The 18,056-nt window shown below is 39.8% G+C and overlaps 1 pseudogene; it reads left to right on the forward strand.

Annotated features, from left to right (window-relative positions):
• Window positions 1–838: 838 nt before the first annotated feature.
• Window positions 839–12,635, forward strand: LOC118625601 (annotated as a pseudogene).
• The last annotated feature ends 5,421 nt before the right edge of the window (window positions 12,636–18,056 follow it).

Below are 18,056 nucleotides of genomic sequence, written 5' to 3' on the forward strand. Positions count from 1 at the left end.
GGAAAGAGAAAGAGACATCTATGTGAGAAAGACACATTGTTTGGCTGCCTCCCACATGACCCCAACCAGGGCCGAGCACCAAACCACAACTGAGGTACATGCCCTTGACCCAGAATTGAACCTGCGACTCTTTGGTCTGTGGGCCAATGCTGTAACCATTGAGCAAAACTGGCCAGGGAAAATTTATCTTTATTGTTGAAAGTATTACAGATATCTCCCCTTTCCCCCCATTGACCCCTTCCTACCTGCTCCCACACCCCCTGCTTATTGTTACCTGCGGTGCTAGCTATCCTGGGTCCACACCATGACCTGGCAGCTATTAGCCAAGAGTTTCATCTTATAGGGCACACGAGGCTCTTCTCCATTGTAAACACACCAGTGGGGGCAGAGAAGGGACACTGAGGGGAAAAGTGTCTGGTGGGTGTGTTCCCACCTACACGTTGAAGGCCTGGCCCTTTGGAGTGGAAACATTTAAGACTCATTTCACACCTACTGGTAAACTCCAAAGATCTCAATATATGTTGTCTCTATGAAAAAAGAGATTCAGGAAGAGTCTGGATCATGTCAAGCAATGTAGCCAAAATAATTACTACTTATCCTTGAGAATTGAAAACTTTCCTCCAGGAAAAACTCAGAGCCTTTTTATATAAGAACAAAAGTCTTCCCCTCACTATGTCATTATGTTGTTTTAATAAATAAACCAGTGCTGGGATATAACCATATTATAAAATGCTAAATATCGGGTTGTTTTGCCTTTAAATGTCCACATTTATTATCACCTCAAAGGGGAAAATAAAATGGTAAGGGACTAGATGTTCCTCCATATAACATCTGTGAAATGGTCACTTTGGCCAAAACGCCTGGAAAAGAGTTGCTCATTCCCAAAGGATGTCCAATTGCAAGAGCACACAGGGCCTGGCAGCAGGTACCGTCCGGGGCTCTGGACCAGGACGTAAAGGCTCCCTGGTTTGCTGGTGGCCTCTGTCTGCCCCCTGCATGTGCTTCCGTAAGAGACCGGCCAGCCCTGGAGTCGTCTGTCCGTATCCTTGCAAGAGGTAAATTCTTTTATTTATTGTTTTCAGTTTTTCCTTCTTCATCTTTTCCTTCGGCTTCTCCTCTTCTTTTTTGTCTAAGCTTTCTCCTCATTAATTTTTTTTTTTTTTTGAATTTACAAGGTGAGTTTTAACGTGGCTTAGAGATTTGTAACTTGGAAAAGATTGCTTTTTGTTGTCGTTTTTTTCTCAATGTGTTTGATGCGGTCCATGGGCTGGAAAGGGAGGGTCATGCGAGGTGGGAAGGGAATGAAGAGAGAGAACGGACACTTAATACCTGTTGGCATCAGACCAGAAACGGAGCTAAGCATTTCTGTACACATCATTGCATTTAATGATCATAGTGACTCTGTGAGGCAAATAGTATCTTTTCTTGATCAGATGAGAGAAAAGTTTTAAAATTACAGATAAACCCAAGATGATGTGATTTATGAAAAGCAGTGGTGGATATGAGTCTGAGTCTATCCAACCCCCAAAGTCCATGTTCTTTTAAGTACATAAGAGAATGAGGCTACCATAAGTTTGCAGATAAAAAATACTTTAAGGGAGCCCAGCCTGTGTGGTTCAATGGTTGAGCTTCAGCCCATGCACCAAGAGGTTGTCAGTTCGATTCCTGGTCAGGGCACATGCCCGGGTTGTGGGCCCGATCCCTAGTTGGGGGCATGCAGGAGGCGGTCAGTCAATGTTCTCTCTCACCAATGTTTCTATCTCTCTCTCCCTGTCTCTTCCTCTCTCTCTGAAATCAATAAAGAAAAAAAAAAATCTTTTAAGGGAATTCCATGAAATATATTACTTATTTCTTGGTATAATAAACATTAAACTTGTGCTGTAGTCAAGGCTCTGTGGTAAACACCATCACTCTAACATCAAAGGTCGGACCTTACATTCCATACGTAGGGTGGCAAAAAATGAGTCATCAAATAATTAATAATTTAACTATTCATTTCAGATCCTGACAGGAAGCAAACAAGATGAGATGTTAGACAGTAACCGGTAGGGGAGGGCGACCTACTTGTATTAGGTGACCAGGGAAGGGCTTCTCCAGGAAATAACATTGATGCTGAGACCTGAAGGAGAAAAGAGAGCCAGCCTTGCCCAAAATTGGAAAATGAGTGTCCGGGACAGAGATTAGAGGCCAGGTAGAAGGACCATAGTGAACAAATGAGGGTGGTGCACGGAAAGAGATTGAATGAATTGGTGGCAGGCTGATAATGCTAAAATGTTTGTGCACCTTAATGCATTGTATTTATTCTAAGCATAGTGGAAAGCCATCGGAGGGCTTGATACAGAAGAGTGATATGATATGCTGTATATTTTTTAAAAAATCTGTTTAGCTGATGAGTGCCTCTCTCCACCTAGGCCTCTAGAAAGTGAAAATGTATGTTGTAGCCCGGGGTCATGGCATCTGAGAGGATGGAGGCAGACGATGAGTTTTAGTGTTTTTTCCTTATCCCAAAGATGTTTCTTAATTTAAATGCTGTTGCTTTACTTTTGTTTGTATGACAGTGGATAAGTCACAGTTTTGTGACATTTGATATTACAAGATTTAGTTCAAAATACCATGTTGACAGTGGATACATAACAGCAACAGCTTTCCTATGAGAAGGAGACCCTGGGATTATTTAGCACCAGGGTCCCGCAATAACATTTTTATTGATTAAAACATTATGTAGTCCAGCCAGTGTGGCTCAGTGGTTGAGCATTGACCCATGTACCAGGAGGTCCCCAGTTTGATTCCCAGTCAAGGCACATGCCCAGGTTGTGGGCCTGATCCCCGGTGGGGGGCATGCAGGAGGCAGCCATTCGATGTTCTTTCTCATCGATGTTTCTGTCTCTCTCTCTCTCTCACTTCCTCTCTCTCTCAAATCAATAAAGGAGATAAACAAACAAAAAACATTATGTAGCATAATTGGTAAGAGAGTGGTTCTGGAACCACAATGTTTAATTCTGAATCCTGGCTCTGCTTATTACTAGCTAGGAAAACTTGGGTGAGTTACTTAACTTTTCTATGTCTTAGTCTTCTCACCTCTCAGACGGCAGTAATAATAGTATCCATCTCATGTGATTATTGTAAGGAGCAAATGAATTAGAATTTACATAGCACTTGGAACAGTGCCTGGAACATAGTAATAAACTAATAAGTGCTAACTTTCTAAAATCATCAGATTAGAGCAAGGATTAAGCTAATTCTAAGAAATCATCTGCCAAGACTTGTTTTATCCATTTCTTTACGACTAGACAAGAAGGAAGACACTCCCTTTTCAATATGTGTGTATTAATGAAGTGTTTATATGTCAATAAGTTTGCAGCTCTTAGGAGAACTACTTTAAAGAAAGAGAAGAAAAACAAAATAGTTCTCTGGATAATATCAATATTTCATCATGACAAAGTACACTTTAGGAATGCAAGATTGGTTTAAGGGGAAAAAATCAAGTCATTTCACCAAATTAATAGAGAGCAAAAACAAAAATAAAAACTTATGATCTTCTACATAGATGCAGAAAAAGCATTTGACTAAGTTCACTACCCATTCATGAAAAAAACAAACAGATACCAAGTTTCAGGGAACTAGGAACAGAAAGAAACATCTTCAATCTGATAAAGAACATCTATATAAATATTGACATCTTTAGACTGGTAAACTAGTGAATGCATTCCTGCTAAGATTAAGAACAATGCAGTGATCTTTATTTCTATTTAACATTTTATGAGCAATCCTACCAAGTGTAGTAAGGCAAAAACAGAAAGTATGATGATAACAAGGGAAGAGTAAAACTGTCATTTTTTGCAGGTGATATGATATGTTATAGAAAACCCTAAGGAGACTATAAAATCCTACTGGAAATAAGTGTTTTTAGTGAGGATACAAATCATGAAAATAAATTCATTGTATTTTTACAATAAGTACAATTGAAAAAAATGTAGCAAATATTTGGAAAATCAAACAATTTATATTATTAATTATTAAAAACTGTGGAATAAATTTAACCAAAAACATGTAAAACCAATAAACTAAAATCTCCAAAAATTTAAAAGGACCTAGAGAAAACTAGATGTTGTTTAGACGTCACTTTTCCCCAAAAGATTTGTAGACTATGGCAATTCCAATAAAAATCACAGAATGCTCTTTTATAAAAATTAATAAGTAGATTCTAAATTTTGTGTGGAATTATAAATACCTTCTCTAGATTATTTGAAATAATCTTGAAAAAGAAGAACAAAATTATAAATTTCATATTGTTTGATTTTAAGAATTATTTTAAAGCCAAGCTAATCAAGTTTAGGTGGAATTTGCATAAGAATAAAGATATGTCAATTGAACAAAATAGAGTCTTGAAACAAATCTACCCATAAATGATCAATTGGTTTTAGACAAAAGTGTCAAAGCAATTCAACAGGGAAAGGAAATTCTTTTTTTTAACAAATGGCCTACAGCAGCTGCATAAACACATGGAATAAAATTAACCTTAACCCGACAATATAAACAAAAATTAAAAATGGATCGTAGATCTAAAATAAAATCTAAAGCAATAAACTTTGAATAAGAATATGGGAAAATACCTTTATGACCTTGTGGTATGGAAACATTTCTTGGCAAGGAAGCAAAAAGCAACAAGCATAAGGAAAATTAAATTTAAAAAATGGACTTTACTAAAGTGGTTTTAAAAAAGTGTTCATCAAGAGATACTATCACAAAACTAAAGAGGCGAGCCACAAACTGGAGGAAATATTCATAATAAATAAATTTGACAAATCATTTGCCTCCAGAATATAAAAAATTTCTACAAATCATCGTTAACTAGCCAATACAAACAACACTTATGTAAAGATATGACAAGCCCATGGGCCCATTAAACAGCTCTTCAGTTATGGACAAATCAAAACCACTTTATGTCCATACGAAGAGCTGAACTGATGTCTGACAACATTCAATGTTTGTGAGGATATAGAAGAACTAGAACTTCATGCATCACTGTTTGGGGTACAAAACAGTACACACCCCTTTTGGAAGGGTATTTATCTCTTTCTTATAAAGTTAAACACATTCCATCAACCCATTTCTCAGAAATTTCATTCTTAAGTATTTACAAGAAAAACAAATTATATGGCCACAAATATCATTCTACCAAAATATTTATAGTAAATTATCATAGCTGTCCCAAAATGGAAAAGCCTAATTATCCTAAGAGAATGGAAGATAAGTTCTGACATATTTGTTTGATGGAATACTAGTCAGCATTTTAAAAGGAAAAACAAAAAACAAAAACCAGCACTGACTAATGAACGAGGACCCTGAAGGATTTAAAAAATTGATTTAATGAAAGAATCCAGACACAAAAGAGTACATACAGTCTCAGTTTAAATATAGCTAAAAGTAGTCCAGACTGATTAAGATCATTGCAGTAGTTGTCTATGACTGCTGGGGAATGACTTTTCAGGCACAATGGGAATGTTCTGTATGTTGGTATATGGGTGTGTATATTAGTTTAAAATCTTTGAATTGTACACATAAGTGCACATTTCATTGTATATAAAATTTACCTTAATTTTAAAAATCTTGTCAAGGCTTTGCTAATTAATAAGAATAACGTAAACAAAAGAGGTAGCACCTGTCTCAGCCATGCTGACTTTTTTGCCATTCCCTGAATACCACACCCTTTCCTAGTCCCTTACTGTCCTGCTCATCTGCTCAAGTCTAAATGGCCTTTCACAAAATTCCCCTTCTCTCGTTTGCATTCCGGCTCTCTTACATGGCAATATCTACTCTCCATTTAACTGTTGATAGCTGCCTTCAGTTCTTCTCTTTCTCCGTCGTCAGACCTTTCCTCCTACCCCTTATGCCTGTTAAGGTGTGAATGAGAAATAGTACATTCAGTGGTTGACTCTCAGCTAAATATTTTTTTATAGTATGAATTGCTAGAGCTCAGGGTCAATGAAATCGCTTACAAATATTTTGCATCATCAAAGACAGAAACATCGAATTTTGTATTTAACCCTTTAAAACTGGTTACTTAACAAATACTGAGTTGTCAGAGTTTGATGGATCTGGAAAGAGCTTTTAATGTGGGGAGAAGTGGGAAGACCTTAATCAAATAAGGACTTGTGAGTGAACATAAACAAAATGGCAATGTTTCTGAGGGAGGCAAGTCTTCGAGGATTCTCTCTTCCTTTCCTCTCCCATACATTGTATTCTCTATTCTCTCTCTGAACCCCTGGAAAGGCTAGTGCGTCTCCTCAGCTCTCTCCCACTTGTCCCGGGTGGCCTGTCGTTTGCCTCTGTGATTCCCATCGGATGCACCTCCTTTCTTGCCACTTCTTTCCCTTTCGCTCTTGATCTTCCCGTTGACTCTCCTCCAGCTTCCAGCCAGAATTACTGTGGGTGGTTTGGAACTAGATTATATCTTTTCACGTTCCTGTTCCTTAGCATAGACTATTTTCTTTGTCTGGAAAGTTTACTCCTAGGCACTGACTCCATCAAGATCCGAGTAGCTAACTAACCCCTTTGGGAGGCCTCAGTCCGCTCTCTCCTGTGCATGCTTCCCTTCGGTGGCTTTTGCTTATTATTACATGACGACACACTTCATTTGTCTTTTTACCTGTTGGATGGTAAACTCCTTGAGAAAGGCATTATAATAATGTATGTATTTTCATTTCTAGCTCAGTACCTGATGCATTATAAGCATTTAATAGATAGTTGTTGACTGTTTCGTGAAAAATATTTACAAGAATACTCAACTATATTTGTTTGTTTGAAATATGTATGTGTATATTTGCTTCATTTTGTTTTGTTTTTCTTTTTGGTCTCATTATTTACATACAAACACACATGAAAAACCATGAACAAAGGATGGTGCAGAAAGTAATATATATGGTGTTTTCTTTGGAGTTGAACACTTTGTCTTTTATATTTCATGAGTTAGATCTGAAACAATGGTCCTCATTGTAAGAAACTAATAAAGTAAAAAGTGGCTTTAACATCAGGAACCATATTTGTAAAAGCAAAATAGAAAAACTAGTTAATATTCTTTTAAGAAGAGGACTCTCTTTTACCCAGTTTACTCATGTGCAAATCGCTGGCCCACTTTTAACCTGATGAGGATAATAAGTAGGTTTCAGTTGGTATCAAAACTAAAGTTTAAAGTCTGCATCTAAATTATGAGTTGCTTGTGAGATATTTCCTAACTGGGACTGCTTCCAAAAACACTTCACTGCAGCTTCATAGAATTTTCTCAACTGTTTTATTTGTTCCTTCTCCACACCTCTTCCCTGGTGCATAGAGGCACATCTGTCTGTTTTCTGCCTTATCAAGCATGCATCTACATCTGCGAGGAAAACTCCACTTCCTCAGCTAAAAACCTGTATCTGATTGTGGTAATAAAGCTCTACTTCCTCAGTTCAAAACATACATCAGACAAGACCAATTACTTCAAATGACTCATAGTAACAGGCAAAGCAATAGTAGTCTTTTCAAAGCCTTTGAACTGCTGCTGCTTCAAAGGTGTACTAAAATGTGGTTATGAGGCGATTGTCTAAAATTGCCAAATTACCAGTTTCCAAGCTTTGACATTTGTTATTCTGCATAACTAGACAAAGGAAATCGGTGAGGTTACCTACCAGGAGGGAAAGAGACAAGGAAAGGGGAGAGCATATAAAAAAAGTAACCACGACACAGGTGAGGCTGGTGGCAAGGGCGCCTATTAAGCAAAGGACAGGAAAAGGTCTTCAACCTAACAATGGATAGAATTAGGATACAAAGTTTAGAAAGCAGATCTTCTTCATTCTAATTCTTGCTCTGAACAGCATAAAACATGTATTACTCTGAGCATGATCAGTGAATAAGATTTTTTTTTTAAGGAAGCCACTGACCAGAAGTACTGTCTAATACTTTGAATTCTTGCAAAGAATTTTGTGATGTTCACTTGTGTGTGTGAAGTATCAACAGTGACGAATGCTAGTCAAAACTCGTAATGCCTGCCAGCTATTTGGGGACTTGTGTGAATTGAAGTTGTGGTCACACCTGTTCCTGTTCTTTCTCTAGGAGTGAAATTAACCTGACTTACTTCAAGGAAAATTTTCCTATATGTTTCTTGCCTTTCTACTATGCCTTTTCAACAGCATAAATTTATCTCTTGTAAACATATTTTAAAATGTCTATCTTGCCCTGGCCAGTTTGGCTCAGTTGTTAGAGCATTGCCTCATGGACCAATGAGTCAAGGGTTCGATTCCGGTCAAAGACATGTACCTCAGTTGTGTTTCATCTGTGGCCCTGGTTGGGTCGTGTGGGAGGCAACCAGTCAATGTGTCCCTCTCACGTCGATGTTTCTCTCTCTCTCCTTTCCTCTCCCTCTCTCTCCTTCCCTCCCACTCTGTCTGATGATAAATAGAAAAATGTCCTTGGGTGAGGATTTAAAAAAAAGTCTGCCTTCATTCGTGGTAGGTTGCACAGAGAGGAGCTGAAGAGCATAAAGGTTATAGGCAAGTTTCCTAGAACCAGATGCTTTGGTTCAAATCCTGGCTCTGTTCGTGCAATTAGCTAGGTTACTTTGGCAGGGCATTTACTTTCCTCTCTGTCATAGTTTCTTCTGCATCTATGAAATGGGGAAATATAATGGTACCTACTGAGGGGATTGCAGGGAACATTAACTACATTCATATTTATAAAGCATTCCAGCCACTACCTGACACAGCATAAGCATTAGATGTGTTTTGTAAAACGTTTCTTAAAAATAAAGTTGTATAGCCCTGGCCAGTTTGGCTCAGCAGTTAGAGCATTGGCTTGCGGTCCAGAGAGACCCGGGTTTGGTTCCCGCTAAGGGCACGTACCTCAGTTGCAGTTTGTCCCCGGCCCTGGTTGCGTTGTATGGGTGGCAGCCACTTGATGTGTCCCTTTCACGTCGATGTTTCTCTCTCTCTCTTCCTCTCTCTCCCTCCTGCTCTATCTAAACAAAAATGGAAAAATGTCCTCGGGTGAGGATAAAAATAAATAAATAAATAAAGTTGTATATACTTAGTTTACTTTTTAAAGTTTGATGACATTGATAAAGCAATACTTTTGTTTTTAAAAAGTGAGAAAGTCTGATGAGGAAGAAGCTGGAAGCCTGCTGCCTGGATGGAAGGAGTCTCTGTGGCTGGACCTGACCAGCATCTTTCGCAGTCTGCGCCACACTGAACAACTACAAGTTCACCTCGCGGGGAGTCCGAGGTCCTTCCTGAGCTGGTGAACTAAGTCTTGCCTCCACATACCTCTGCTTATTTTCTGAGACTGTCATCCCTGTTAAAACAAGGAGCAAAAAATTCCCAATCCTTGAAAACATACTTTTTCTTAGCAATTTTATGAAGTGATATTATTCACACTTTATAAATATCCAGCAGTCAGGCAGGGTGCTCACTGACTCTAAGAAATTTCGATCAACAGAGGCAATTTAGGTTATTTAGCTCAAACCTCTCACAGAAGTAAAAAGAGGCTTCAACGAAACAAACATAGACCGGTTTTCCAAGATCGAAGTCATCAGCATTGGATTTCCAGGACGTGGTAGAAAGCATACCCATCGGAGGCAGGATGTGCTGAGTTCAATTCCCAACTCTTCCACTTCTGTACCACTGAGCACATCTAAACCTTTGCCTTCCCAACATTAGAAAAGATAATGAGATAATATTTATAGATGAGATAATAATTGTAAAGCGATTAGCACATTGGCCGGCTTGTAGCAAACTCTCAATCAATAGTTCCTATGTTTATCGTTCCTCTTATTTCCTAGACTCCTGTGTGTCTTCTGTCATAAAAAACCAAGTACCGCATGTTAAAATAAATACTGGTCTCCTCCCAGTGATTACTGTCAAATCCTCCCCCACGCAATTTGCTCACCTTCTTAGTGTGTCCAACACAAAGTGGTTCATAAATGCTCAGTTCACACCTTCATTCGTCGGGCAAATGGAACTGAGTCCAACTTTCATACTGATTTTTAAATATAGCACAGATCCTGTAAATAAACCTGCGGAGTCAAGTCTTATCTTGTCCACTTTGTGTTACCCAGCTCTTGTACAGGAAATGGAGTGTGTTTAATATTGATGACTCTGTATGTGTCATTGAATCGTCTCTATTGATTAGATTTCATCTGAGTGCGGGGCTCGGACAGAGCTTTGATTAGACTGTAAGGATTCTTTGCCGTTTTCTTTTACCCGACACCATATCAATGTACCTTCTGGTGTGATATCACTTTCACAATCAATATCTGAAACAAGCCCAGCACGCTGGCCTCCAGGAGGAGAAAGCACAGCCTCTCAGTCTCCTTATGCACATAGATTAAACCCCTCCCCCTGGAGAAGCTTTACTGCGTGTTCTAGAGAAGCACCGAGAAGAAAAAAGAACTGGAGGAGTCTCCATAGATTTCCTGTGTAATTTGCGCATCATTTTTTATTTAAAAGTGTCAAATTCTCCCTTTTAATGTTGCTTGACATTTGAGAATGGATCATTTTTATCAGTGAAATTTTACAGTTTCAATCTGGTGCTTTTTTTCCTCTAGATGTAATAATAGTCTATAAATATATTATTTGGGCAAATTGATATCTTAGACAGACTATTCTTGTCCAAATTCATTTTGCATGGATTTTACTGCCGTGAAGCGTCCACTGGGCCTCCTGGACTCATCTTCCACTGAGGCAAAGTTTATTTTTCTATTTGCAAAGTTGTTCCACCACAGTCACAGGCTCCAGATTTAAATAACACAAACTAAGTAGCATTAAGCAGCAAATGAGTCTCTTTATTTTAGGTTCACGGAGTTTGTGGTGGTTGCTTAATGCTGACTTGGAAAAGGGCTAGGGTATAATGCTGATTTATCTCTTTCTGAAACATAGAATTTTCTCAGAGGTCGGCTGCTGGGATCCTGGTGGTCAGGTTGACTGAAACTCCTGGAAGAAGATGAGGCAATTTCAATAATTTCAGACTTTTTTAAGTACCCAAACTCTGGGGTTTGGGAATAATATAGTCTATCATGTAAAATGTAAATTCCCAATAAAACAAGCTACCTGGCATTAAGACACCCAGTGTTACACCCTGTGATGCAAGTTTTCTGGCATAAAGGGGTAGGGATGAATGAGAAAAAACACGAACTCCATCCTTTACTACCTCTTCCCTCTTTCTTTCAATATCTTACTCTCTATAATTGTATCATCTCCTCCAGCAGATTCTTTTATCCTTGTCTTGTGTTCTTCCTTTTGTCATGCATTACTTTAGAACAGAGCTTGATGAACTAAGGGCCATGTGCCAAATCTGAATGTTTGTTGTGCAAATAAAGCTTTATTGAAACACGGCCACACTCATTTGTTTCAATCTGGTTTGTGGCTGCATTCCCATCACAATAGCAGAGATGAATTGTTGCAACAGGAACCATCTGGCCAGCTAAGACGGAAGCTCTTGCTACCTGGCCCTTTGCAGAGAAAGTGTATAGACCCCTGCATCAGAACAAGCTTTTCCTGTGAAAGGGACACGTTTTATGTGGGACAAGCTGGAGGGAAATTGAATTCCTCCCCCAAATACCATCCTGTTCTCTGGTAATAATTGTATTTTCTGTATCTCATTTCTAAAGCTATGAGTATTGGACTTCATTTCTAGTTACATTTTCATATAATGTTCTCAATATCAGGAAATATTAAGTTGCAGAAAACGTAGGTCTGTACATTTTTCTCTTGCATGTTTCATGACAACACCATAAATTATTCTTTAAAAAATATTTCCCTGATTCTCTCACTCCTTTTGCAGAGAGAAGGTACATATTTATGTATATTTTCTGATGTTTTGAATTTTATTGTTTTTTATAATCAAGTGTACCAATATATTTTTTAAATTAATCTTTCCCAAAGAGTTTATTCCAGATCCTGGTCATTACACTGTTTTGAGTGTATACTTTTTCTACATTTTGCAAGATATATTATGTACAAATCAGTTTGTAATGCAGTAATTTTCACATAAATATATATATATTTAAACTTTTCCACATTTATAATCAATGAACCACAGACAACCAAACTTTAACAAAGTTTAGCTAAAGCAAAGATTCTGAGGCATATGCCTTCCCTAACTGTTTTAGAACCGTTCTCCACAGCGTGGCTGCCCACACCACGCTGTAGTGTCCTTGAGCAGTGGAACCAAGCCCTGGTGGGGTGTCTGTGGTGGGGGGTGCTGGCCCCCACTCCAGTCATAGTTTTTCCTTTGGCTGGGAGCTCTCAGGCCACATCCGCTCTTTCACCTTCAAGGTAGAGGGAGAGGATGATGTGGGTATATGCTGGCTTTGGCCATGCTCTGCCTCACCAAGGGGCCACAGATGACCACAATGTGGTAGCGGTTGTGGCCTCAACCATGACTACCAGGAGCCTGCGCCCTGTGGCCAACCACAAGTCGTCCTGCCAACCCATGATCAATTTGGATGACTTCCAGCCCCAACCTCCTGCCACCTTCCACCTGAAGGCAGGCTATGGCCCTGTGAAGATTGTTCCTGTAAGCAATGATGCTTCTGAGGAAGAAGAGAAAGAAGAGGGGAGGGAGAGGAGGAAGCTGAGGTGTGCCCCATTCTGCCTGCCGGGTAGCAGGGGCAGGCCCTAGCCCTCCTTGGTCAGCTAGATGCCGACCACACATGCCATGTACCATGTTGCTACACAAGAATCAACTCTTTTAAATGTCTTATTCATTGAAGAGGAGGGGTGGGGTGAAGTCCAGTGCTAGCAGAGACGGGGTCCCATTCTGCACAGGGCCTTGGTGTTCTAACCCCACAGCATGTCTGAGGCTTCCCTCTTCTCCAGTGTGGAAGGAACTCTCCACTGTCCTAGCTCTCTCTCCCTGTTTGCCTATGAGGTTGGAGGTCAGCATCTGAAGCTTTAAACTATACCTTTTTAACACTTCTTTACATTTTTTGACAAAGGTTAAGAAAGGTGGTATAAAGTTTCTTTAAAAAAGAAGTAACCACTATTTATTGAATATTTACTCTCAAGTGTTTTACGTACAACATTTCAGTTACTTTCCCTGCAATCCTGTGAGGAGGGTTGCAGCAGAGGAGACAAAGCCTCTGGGTTTAGTTCCCTAGAGTCATAAGCAGGTGTGTTGAGTCTGTAGTTCAAGGCCTTCGACATCACCAGGTACTTTTCACTGAAGGCAGATCCCGTGGATTGCAGACTTCAAATACCTCCTAGATACCAAGTTCATTAGGGATTGGGGACAGAGAGACCACACTCTTTCATACAGCTATTTGTTTAATTAAAAATAGAATATACATATTAGGTAAAGAGTCATCATTTTGCATGTCTTAGGTCCACCAGAGCATGGAACTTTGGGGGAAAGAGGTCCAGTGCAATTCTCAAGAGGAAAGAAGTTAAGCCTTTATTTTCAGAATCAGGGCACAGATTGAGAGTGTTCACCCTTCTATGGCCCAGGTTTGAAGTCATCAGTGGAGATGCTGCGGCTATAACATATACACAGATTCAGTGACTCCCACTCATAAACGCTTGTTCTTTCGGGGCTGAGAGCGATCTGGGCTAGAGCAAATGGGGCGGACATTCTCAATCAGCCCTCCTGACATGAGGTTAATTTTGCTAAAACTTTATTCTGATCACATCATTTTCCTGCTCACCAGCTTTCAAAACAGGAAATAGAGATAAGATGCCTAGTGCCCTCAGGCAAGCATCTCCTTGGCCAGATCTTTCACAAGATTTCTTCTTTCTAAAAGGTGAAAAGGAGGTTGCCTGAAAGTCACGACTTGTGAAGCGGAATGGCAGAAGTTGTTACCTGAAAGCTATAAGTTGTGGGTCAGGTTTATATGCTTGTTTTTGAAAGAAATCTGTCTGTTTTTTTCTTTCAGCACATGCAATCTTCACAAATATCTGAATGGTAATGATAATGGTGGCTAGGCAGATTTACTTCTCTAGAGGATGTGTGTGTGTGTGTGGCTTTGTGTCTTTGTGTCCATGTGTTTGTGTCTATGTTCTTGTGGACCGGATCCTCCAGATCATGAGAACCTGAAGACAGAGGACAGCAGAAAGGATATGAGAAAACAGCCTCAACCCAGGATGGAGGTGAGGCATAGAAAATGAATAGGGTTGTAGTTGGGAGCTTGCTCTAATCGGGACAGGGGAGATCTCACAGGTGGTGTAATGTAAGAAGAAAAACTCTAAAATGTGTTGGTATTGAAAAGAGAGTCAGTTTTAGGTTTTTTGGTTCCTGAAACTCATGCAGATTGAAGGGCCCTCTTTTAAAGAAAAAAAAAAGTGCAAAACTATAAACACTAAATTAAGTATAGAATCTTGGGAGAGAATTTAAAATATTAGTCTTCCTTAGCTTCATAGTGAATCTGCTTCTGGTTGGACACTTGCACTGTAACCTATTTTTCCTCTTGAGAACAAATTCCCCATCGGTGCATGAAGAGCATTCCTGGAGTCAAACGTAAGTCATCCTGGGAAGAGAAAAAACTGAATCTGTGCCCTGGACTATTTGAGAGAGGAAATGTGTCTTCTCTTTCAGATCTCTAGAGGCTGGTCCAGAGGCCAAGGTTTGAACACTCTAGAACTCTATTGGTCATGGAACTGGGCTGAGTTTGTGCCCTGGGGAAAGACTGGGATCCAAGCAGTTTCGTGCCAGGTAAGGACTGCTGAGGATGGGTCCAGTGTGCAGCTTTGAGAACGGCCGCCAGAGGAAGCAATGGTGCTTGGTGCTGATCTTCTCTGCTATCACTTCATCTTCAAACCTGGAGGCAAGTTCGGGTGAGTGGCAGATTCATTCGCTCTTCTATGAAGAATTCAGGAGAAGCCTTCTCTGCACTTAGGCTATGTGACAAATGGGCCCCTGTGCACCCCCCCTGGACTGGAGTCAGAGGTGCCAGGGACAGCAGCTTGGCAGGAAGAGGACACTTCGTTCAAAGTATAGAGAGACCCAATCCTGAGTGGAGAGAAGATGGCATCTTGCAGAAAATAACTGGGGAACATTTTGAGGTGGAAGTAAATTTATGTTTGGACGTATTGGATATCTCAAACTCACCCCAATTTATGTACTTATCAAATGCATCAAAATATATATATATATAGGAACAGTTTGGTGTTGCCTGGTACACATACAGTCAAAACAAATGAACACTAAATACACATCTCCACCTTGTCTGTCCCTGAGCCGTTGCTCCCCAGCTCCTGCTTTCTTGCTCACCACCTGGTCTTCCTCACCTATCTGCATATCATGAAAAGGACCGGTCCAATGAAGTCCAGCTCAAATGGCCATAAAATATGAAAACCTTTTCTAATTCCCCAGTCATGAATGGTTTTCCTTTTTGAAGTACTTTGTACCTCACTTTATATTTCTTCACATTGTCTCCTAGAAGTGTGATTACTTTCGTTCATTTTTGGATTAGCCTCTTTTGTCTATAAGGATTAAAAGTCAGCGCTGGCCACTTTGGCTCAGTGGTAAGAGCGTCGGCCTGCAGTCCAAAGAGACCTGGGTTCAGTTCCCGCTAAGGGTACGTACCTCGGTTGCAGTCTGTCCCCGGCCCTGGTTGGGTCTTGCAGGTAGCAACCACTCGATGTGTCCCTTTCACGTCGATGTTTCTCTCTCTCTCTCTTCCTCCCACTCTATCTGAACAAAAAATTAGAAAAATGTCCTCGGGTGAGGATTAAAAAAAAAAAAAAAAAGTCACTCAGGTTACCTTAAATCTTTTGAATTTCTCTTTGCTTATTTGTATTTGTATAAAAGCAAGCCTGCACAACAAAATCTCATGGGAAGCAGGGGCAGTCCTAGAATTGAGTTTCACAGGTGGAGACAGCGTTAGAAGCTAGAGGAACCTATGCAGCTGTGGGTATGGTCATCATCTTGATCGACTGACCAAGGCTGACATCATAGAAACCCTGCAGAAAGGAGCCATGGCGGGGCTCATTCACCTCTGCATGGAGCAGGCTACTCGTGCAAACACAGTGGTGGGTGGAGGGTGGGGTGAAGCAAGTGCATGCTGCACGGATGGCTTGAAGGTTTCCTGGGCTGCAGAGTGAGTGTGTTTCCTAGAGCAAGATGCCATTCTAGTAGCAGACTACACGAATGGTTACCCATATAGTAATAACTACACTTTCCCCCTCAGCTTCCGCCCCCCCAGAGTTGAGATCCTTCCATTGCATTGAAAACTTTGTTACGATGGACTATGACAATGCTTGTTTGCAGACTCTCATACTCTGATCTCCCTCTCACTGTCTGTGTGTCCCTCCGAGCGAGACTCTGGGCACATAGTAGGCCCTCAAAAGCGTTGAAGAATGGGTCACCAGAAACCAGCTGCACTGCCTTTCTGCATACACATTACTTGTAAGCTACCAGGGTTTGGGGATTTTATTCCCCCTTTTAGTTTGTACTTTTGGTAAGAGAAGGAGGGGAGTCGTTATTCTTTGGTGCATGATGCTCATTTTTTATGTGGGTGAATTGCCTGTTCAGAAAAACCAGTACATAATTGGACTGAAAACATATCTCTGTGGCTCGTGAGAGCTACTTTATTATCTGACTACATTGATGTATGTAGAAGAAACTAAAAGATAGAAATATATTTGCAAATATTAAATCAATATCTTGATTTGAATCAAATTCTTGGAGAAGATATGAAAACTTTGCATCTGGGGTCAGGAGAGGGATGAGGGGAAGTCTGCTTTGCTGAAAAAAAAAAAAAATCAGGCGGGTGTAGTGCGTTGTGAAGTATAATCCTGAATTGGCATGAGCAGAAAGGTAGGATTTGCCTGCTTCTTTGAACATTAGTTCATATACTTCAGGTTCATTATACTGGAGACCATTAAGCTATTTTATGGGCATGAGAGAAGTTCAAGTACATCATGAGTTGCCAAAAGGATTATGAAGTTCATTTTGATTGATCAATAATTAACTGTACCTTGTGAAATTACAGGCTTGACTAACTGTGGAACGTATTGTAGTGAACAGGCCAAGCTGCCGGAAAGAACAGAGCAGACAGAAGAAAAAGCGACGGAAACCGAAACATCTGTCCCTTTCACACTGCAGGAGCTGGTAACCAAGATCTCGCTCGTTCCTTCTCTATCTAAAGAACAAACAGCATAAAGCAGGGACTGGATTGATATGCAACACTACAGAAGATATTTGCTTATAATTATTTCTAGCACTTTTTTTTTTTTGAAGCTCAGTGATAAAGCATTTCTAGTTATTCATCAAGCTCTTGGAACTCATAGGCCTCTATAATAGGGATTTAGCAGAACGACAAATAGCACACAAAGATACAGATGAAAGAAAGAAATGTGAAGCGATTATTACCATAAAAAAATGACTATTTGATGGAATTAAATACAGGGAGTCCGAGAGAGAGATGAAAAAATAATGCCAATTGAATTATATCATGGTTATAAATTGAATAATACCTGTGATTTTATTTACACACACACACACACACACACACACACACACACACACACACCCCTTGTAAAATAACTATTCTGGACTTTGTATTGTCTCAGTGGCTCTTGGAAAAGGTGCCCTCTTTCTTTAGACTGTTGATAATTCCAATTAAAAAAAAAACAGGTGGACATTTTCTTTACTAATACATGACAGCCTTAGTTGACCCCTTATCCACAACTATTTGTATTACTCATTTATGGTTGGGACCTACCAATTTCTAAATAGGTTTTGAGTATTGTTTAATATGGGCAGATGTTAAAATCTAAAAGCAAGCATAGGAATGTCTATCTCTGTTGTTCTGTAATTCCTCTATGTACTTTTCCTCCTTTGTAGGTACAGAGAAAAATTAAACTGTCCATAGATAACAGCAATTTTAGCACAAATATTTTATTAAATTTCCTTTGGTAGAATTTTAGACCCTAGATGGTCTCAAAGTAGAAGGGAGGAAAGATGAAATCACTTTCTAACCACATATAGCTCAGCCGTCCTTTCAACAGTAGATTTCTGACTGCGGAATAAATGGCCTTTCCAAAAGTTCTTGAATTAAATTTTCTAAGGTACCTCTGATTAGATAAAAA

The sequence above is a fragment of the Molossus molossus genome, unplaced genomic scaffold (assembly GCF_014108415.1).
Source record: "Molossus molossus isolate mMolMol1 unplaced genomic scaffold, mMolMol1.p scaffold_m16_p_11, whole genome shotgun sequence".
Lineage (NCBI taxonomy): Eukaryota > Metazoa > Chordata > Mammalia > Chiroptera > Molossidae > Molossus > Molossus molossus.